We start from the raw sequence: 7543 nt of genomic DNA, 5'->3' as shown, positions 1-7543 counted from the left end.
GGTGAGGAGGTGGAGGGAGGGGTGGGTGAGTGGATGGTGGATCAGCAGCAGGAATTACTCATCATAGAGCCCCAAAGGGTGGGTATCTTCAGGGCCCCAATCTGGTGCAGCATGGCCCCTCCTTCCATCCCTCCTGCCCCCTCCCTGGCTTATCATCCCAGCCTTTTGAACCAGGAAGCCTCCTTCTCAGGGCCACGCCAACTTATGCACATGTGGTGCTGGGTGGATTTACAGAAAAGATCATCATGTTCTGTGTCCACCTTCTTATAAGTGGCAAGAAGATTTTCCATCTCTGTCTTTAGAAATTGAAGACGTAAACCAAGCTTCTTCTGTGACTTGGGTGGTCCTTGAGTGCTCTTCCTCAGAGACAGGTGACCTGAGTCCTGAGCGCAGGTGCTTCTCCCTGTCTCCCTGGCCCAGGACACACAGTCTTTCCATGGACAGTGGAGCCTTCTTTTTTTTCTTTTTTTTTTTTTTGAGACACAGTCTTGCTCTGTTGCCCAGGCTGGACTGCAGTGGTGCAATCTCAGCTCACTGCGACCTCCACCTTCCAGGTTCAAGTGATTCTCCTGCCTGAGCCTCCCAAGTAGCTGGGATTATAGGCACCCGCCATCATGCCCAACTAATTTTTGTATTTGTAGTAGAGACAAGGTTTCACCATGTTGGCCAGGCTTTTCCCGAACTCCTGACCGCAGGTGATCCACCCGTCTCAGCCTCCCAAAGTGCTGGGATTACAGGAGCGAGCCATAGCGCCTGGCCTGAGCCTTCTGCAGCTTAATCACCCAGTCACAGCTGTCCATGCGGGCGGGTACCTGGGGATGGTGAGGAGAGGCTAAAACAACAGAAGCAATGAAGCAACGCTGCTCACCCCAGCATTCCCACCCCACCCCCAGCTTCTGGCAGGATTATATCTGCCAAGGACAGGGCTATATCCGCCTCAATCTTTGTATTTGCCAAGCAGGGAGAGGAGCATTTATCTGTCTCTAATGTGGTAAACAACCAGAGGAGGTCCCCCGCCAAGTGCAGCCGTAGTCGCAGAAGCACACCCACTCCCAAGGCTTCTGATCCACCCTGAGCACCCGAGGCCACTGGAAACCCCCCCTCTTATTGAAGTCTGTCCCTGGGGACAATCCCCTCCCTCTTGCAGTTGGCCTCAGCTCTGCCCTGGGCCACACAGATTCTGCTGCATCACTGCTCTTCTGATGATTGCAGTCTCAGGGCCACCTGGGCTGCCTCCCTGCAGCACCCCATACATATACAAGCCTCCTTCCTCCAGGGGAAACACCTATGAGCCCCCAGGGCCTCACCTCCCAGAATCAGAATCCAAAGTATTCCAGAAGCAGCTTGGTTTAAATGGACATTTTCCTGAAGGCCTGTACCTAAAATCAACAGGTATAGGCCTTCAGGGAAATGTCCATTTCAGAAGCTGACCCTTTATTTTTAGGATGGGAGCAGGACCTAGGCACCGTAATACCCTTGCAGGTCAAGTTCACAACCCCCGAGACCCACCAACCAGAGCAGTCGTGAATTCTCCCCTAATTCCCAGAGCCCCTGGGGAGACCATGGGCTGCAGGAGGGCAGATGAGACTGTGGCTGGGTGTCCAGAGCTGCTGCCTGCTCCGGCACCTTCATGGAATGGCATTGGCCTCAAGGCCTCGCTGCCTGTTACTGGCTGTGTGACCTTGGGCAGGCCAGGTAGCCTCAGCTTCCTAGAGAATGTATGTAATGGGCTTGGCATACAGAATATGGCACATAGTAGGTACTCAACTATTATTATTCTGTTTTTAATAGCTAATTGGCTGGCATTTGCCGAGCACTCCGCATACATTGGGCCATTGCGAGGTCTCTTGCCTGCATCTTAGTTTGCTAATTAGGTGCTTACCTGGGACCTTCTCAGAGCGGGCATTCTCTCCTCTGTACGCGTGACAGCCCCAACCCTCGTTCCCCCAGCAGGAACAAAAGGGGTTGGGTATGATGACTTCCAGCTCAATGTCTAAAGATCTCTGGGTTTCAGTTTCCCCCTCGGCCAGCTCCTGCTGCCCCTACCACCCACCTCCCAAGCTGGGGGTTTCACTGGCCCACCTTTGTTCCCTGCAGAATCCTAGAGTCCTCCAGCCCTTCCCTCTGCAGCCTTCACTCGCCACATCCTCAGCCCAGCACAGGAGTCAATTTTGCCAAGAGGAAAAGAGACCTCACCATTGCTTCACCAGTCTGTCCATTTCCTAGCAAGCAACTGACACTTGTTTGGTTTTATAAATTAAGGTTTTGATTCTTGGCCAGGCGTGGTGCCTCACACCTGTAATCCCAGCACTTTGGGACAGCAAAGGTGGTGGATTACCTGAGGTTAGGAGTTCAAGATCAGCCCTGCCAACATGGTGAAACCCCGTCTCTACTAAAAATACAAAAATTAACTGGGCATGATGGCTCATGCCTGTAATCCCAACTACTCAGGAGGCTGAGGCACAAGAATCGTTTGAACCCAGGAGGTAGAGGTTGCAGTGAGCCAAGATGGCACCACTGCACTCCATTCAGCCTAGGAGACAAAGCAAGACTCCTTCTCAAAAAAAAAAAAAAAAAACAGTTTCAATTCTTGTATAATATGTTGCTAGTGGGAATGTAAAATGTTGCAGCTGCTATGATAAATAGTTTGGCAGTTCTTCAAAAAGCTAAACATAGAATTACCCTATGATCTAGCAATTCTACTCCCAAGTATGCACATACCCAAAGGAATCGAAAGCAGGAACTCAAACTAATATTTGTAAACCAATGTTCATAGCAACATTATTCACCAGATCAAAGGTGGAAACACCCAAGCATCTACCAACAGATGAGAGGAGCTAACAGCTGGGCGCGGTGGCTCATGCCTGTAATCCTAGCACTTTGGGAGGCTGAGGAAGGAGGATCATGAGGTCACGAGATCAAGACCATCCTGGCTAACATGGTGAAACCCCGTCTCTACTAAAAAATACAAAAAATCAGCCGGGCGTGGTGGCGGGCACCTGTAGTCCCAGCTACTCGGGAGGCTGAGGCAGGAGAATGGCGTGAACCTGGGAGGTGGAACTTGTAGTGACCCAAGATCGTGCCACTGCACTCCAGCCTGGGCCACAGAGCAAGACTCTGTCTCAAAAAAAAGAAAGAAAGAAAGAAAGAAAGAAAGAAAGAAAGAAAGAAAGAAAGAAAGAAAGAAAGAAGAAGGAAGGAAGGAAGGAAGGAAGGAAGGAAGGAAGGAAGGAAGGAAGGAAAGGAAGGAAGGAAAGAAAGAAAGAGAAAGAAAGAAAGAAAGAAAGAAGAAAGAAAGGAAGGAAGGAAGGAGCTGGGAATGGTGGCTCATGCCTGTAATCCCAACACTTTGGGAGGCTGAGGCAGGAGGACTGATTGAGGCCAGGAGTTCGAGACCAGCCTGGGCAACATAGTGAGACCTCATCTCTACAAAAAAAAATGTTTTTTTAATTAGCCAGGTATGGTGGCACACACCTGTATTTCCAGCTACTTGCGAGGCTGAAGTGGGAGAATCATTTAAGCTTAAGGGGCCGAGGCTGCAGTGAGCTGTGATTGCACCACCGCACCCTAGCCTGGGCAACAGAGAAAGAACTTGTCTCAAAAAAAAAAAAAAAAAAGATGAACAGATAAACAAAATATGGTATATACAGACAGTGGAATTTTTTTTTTTTTTTTGAGATGGAGTCTCGCTCTGTCTTCCAAGCTGGAGTGTAGTGGCATGATCTTGGCTCACTGCCACCTCTGCCTCCTGGATTCAAGCAATTCTCTTCCTCAGCCACTTGAGTGGCTGGGATTACAGGCACCCGCCACCATGCCCAGCTAATTTTTGTATTTTTAGTAGAGACGGGGTTTCATCATCTTGGCCAGGCTGGTCTTGAACTCCTGACCTTGTGATCCACCCACATCAGCCTCTCAAAGTGCTGGGATTACAGGCATTGAGAGAAGAGAGACAGATCCTCTCATATTGTTTTATATTGTCTTATACTCAGAAAAGGAAAGATAAGCAAAACTAAAGGCAGGTAGCCCGGCGCCTAGGAACCAGACCCGAAACCAAGGAACCAGACCCGAAACCAGGCCTGGGCCTGCCTGACCTAAGCCTGGTAGTTAAAGATCGACCCCTGACCTAACTGGTTATGTTATCTATAGATTCCAGACATTGTATGGAAAGGCACTGTAAAAATCCCTGTCCTGTTCTGTTTCGTTCTGATTACTGGTGCATGCAGCCCCCAGTCACGTACCCGCTGCTTGCTCAATCCATCACGGCTCTCTCACGCGGACCCACTTAGAGTTGTGAGCCCTTAAAAGGGAAAGAAATCGCTCACTCAGGGAGCTCGGCTCTTGAGACAGGAGTCTTGCCCAATGCTCCTAGCCGAATAAACCACTTCCTTCTTTAACTCGGTGTCTGAGGAGTTTTGTCTGCAGCTCGTCCTGCTACAGTGTGAGCCACCGTGCCCAGCAGACAATGGAATATTATTTAGCTATGAAAAAGGATGAAGTGCTGCTACATGCCGCATGCTACAGCATGGACAAAACTTGAAAACATTATGTTCAATGAAAGAAGCCAAACACAAAAGGGCAAATATTGTACGATTCTACTTATATGAAATATTTACAATAGACAATTTATAGAGACAGAAAGTAGATTAGAAGTTACCAGGGGCTGAGGGGATGGGAGAATAGTGGAGTTACTGTTTAATGGGTATAGAGCTTCTGTTTGGGGTTATAAAAAATAGTTTTGGGAATAGATAGTGGTGATGGTTGCACAATGTTATAAATGTAATTAATGCCACAGAATCCTACATTTAAAGATGGTTAAAATTGGCCAGGCGCTCCCCGCCCCGGACGGAGTCTTGCTCTATCACCCAAGCTGGAGTGCAGTGGTGCAATCGCAGCTCACTGCAACTTCCACCTCCCAGTTCAAGCCGTTCTCCTGTCCAGGAGGAGGGATTACAGCCACCACTTTTTTAGGTCAACGGGGTGGTTTAGATGTTTGAAGAGAGAAAGCATTTACCTCCCCCTGCTGGCCACTAAGAGAACAATATAAATTAGGAAGAAAAACAGCTTGTCAATTGCTAAACCTCTACTTAAACATATGACAAATTAAGACAAGCATGTGATTAAAACACTTCACACAGCTCAAAAGGGCTTTACAGAGAAAACCAAGTCTCCCTCTTTTCTCAATCCCCACAGCCAATATCTTTCTCATGCTTGTTTCCAGGGATATTCTATGTGCTACGCAGGTGAAAACATGCCAGACACTAACTGCATCTTTTTTTTTTTTTTTTTGGAGATGGAGTCTCTGTCACCCAGGCTGGAGAGCAGTGGCAGGGACTCAAACACGGTTCCCTGCAGCCTCAACCCCTTAGGCGCAAGTGATCCACCTGCCTCAGCCCTCCTAGTAGCTGGGACTGCAGGTGCACACCACCACATCTGGCTAATTTTTATATTTTTTGTAGAGACATGGTATCGCCATGTTGCCCAGGCTAGTCTTGAACCCCTGGGCTTAAGCAATCCTCCTGCCTTGGCCTCCCAAAGTGCTAGGGTTACAGGCATGAGCCACCATGCCTGGCCTATACTGGCTGTTCTGTACTTCGGTTTTATTCCCTTAACAGCATATCTTGGAAATTGTTCCGTGTCAGTGAAACACGTTTCTCTCTCTTTTTTTGTTTTTTTGTTTTTGTTTTTGTTTTTGTTTTTTTTGAGACAGAGTCTCGCTCTGTCGCCCAGGCTGGAGTGCAGTGGCGTGATCTCAGCTCACTGCAAGCTCCACCTCCCGGGTTCACGCCATTCTCCTCACTCAGCCTCCCGAGTAGCTGGGACTACAGGCACCCGCCACCACGCCTGGCTAATTTTTTGTATTTTTAGTAGAGACAGAGTTTCACCATGTTAGACAGGATGGTCTCAATCTCCTGACCTCATGATCTGCCCGCCTCAGCCTCCCAAAGTGCTGGGATTACAGGCGTGAGCCACCATGCCTGGCCAACACTTTTCTCTTTCTAAAGGCTGGGATGTATTCCACCTTCAACATTTTCAGCCAGTCACCTACTGGTGGACATTTAGGTTGTTTCTAGTCTTTTTTTTTTTTTTTTTTTTTGAGATGGAGTCTCACTCTGTCGCCCAGGCTGGAGTGCAGTGGCGCAATCTCGGCTCACTGCAAGCTCCACCTCCCAGGTTCACGCCATTCTCCTGCCTCAGCCTCTCCTAGTAGCTGGGACTACAGGCGCCCGCCACCACGCCCGGCTAATTTTTTGTATTTTTAGTAGAGACAGGGTTTCACCGTGGTCTCGATCTCCTGACCTCGTGATCTGCCCACCTCGGCCTCCCAAAGTGCTGGGATTACAAGCGTGAGCCACCGCGCCCGGCCGGTTGTTTCTAGTCTTTGACTTTTACGAGCAAAGCTGCACGATCCTCTGTGAACGTGGCCCTTTGTGCAAGCGTGCTGTGATTTCTAGGGGATAACTGAGCGCTGACTTTGTGCATACGCTATCACTTTAACCACATGCCAACCCCTGAAGTAGGTATTACAATCTCCATTTTACAGAGGAACAAACTCGGAGAGGTTGGGTAATTTGCCCCAAGTTGCCCAGGAAGTAAGAACCCAGGTCTGAGGGCAGGGTTGATGCTAACCCATCAGTGCTTTTGTGCAAATTAGGAAAAGGTATAACCCCACTCCAGGATGAGGGGTTTGGCAGATGGAGGTGAGCTGGATGTCTGGTTGAATGCTTAGCCAGGTGCTATGTGCAGTGCACAACCTGCCCAACCCTTCACAGTGGCGCTGTGGGGTTCCTGAGTTGTCACCTGAAGGTGAATTGTGGGTTCAGGTCTGGAGGTCAGTGAAAAAGTGATGGATGCGAACTGGATAAAGGCCAAGTGTTTGTTTGCATTCATTCCATTCATTCAACCACCATCTCCTGAACCTCTGTGAGGAGGGCCCATGGATACACAGAGAAGCAAGTAGAAATGACCCCTGACCCAATCCAGCCCCCTCCCAGCAGAAAAAGAGACCCACAGCAAAAGGCAGCCCAAAGGGAAAAGGCGTTTTGTGAGGGCAGAGAAAAGGCCCACAGGCTGGGAGGCAGGTGACAAAGCTCTGGGGCTACTGGTTCTGTGACTTTCAGCAGCCACTAATCCACTCTGGACTCAAATTAGACTTGGACCAGCACCTTCTAACTGCAGGCTGCTAAAGAGAACAGAACAGAAAATATCAGTATGCCTGGCACATAGGGTAAGTATTGCTGTGTGAAACTTGATTATGTGTGTGTGTGTGCGCGCGTGTGCGTGCGTGTGCGTGCGTGTGTGTGTGTGTTTAGGTCTGAGTCAGAGATGGAGATTTTGTTTTTGTTTTTTATTTTTTGAGACGGAGTTTCACTCTTGTTGCCCGGGCTGGAGTACAAGGGCACGATCTCGGCTCACTGCAGCCTCTGCCTCCCGGGTTCAATTGATTCTCCTGCTTCAGCCTCCCGAGTAGCTGGGACTGCAAGCACATGCCACCACACCCAGCTAATTTTGTATTTTTAGTAGAGATGCAGTTTCTCCATGTTGG

Source organism: Hylobates moloch, unplaced genomic scaffold (genome assembly GCF_009828535.3).
Source record: "Hylobates moloch isolate HMO894 unplaced genomic scaffold, HMol_V3 SCAFFOLD_19, whole genome shotgun sequence".
Lineage (NCBI taxonomy): Eukaryota > Metazoa > Chordata > Mammalia > Primates > Hylobatidae > Hylobates > Hylobates moloch.
This window is presented reverse-complemented; position numbering follows the sequence as displayed.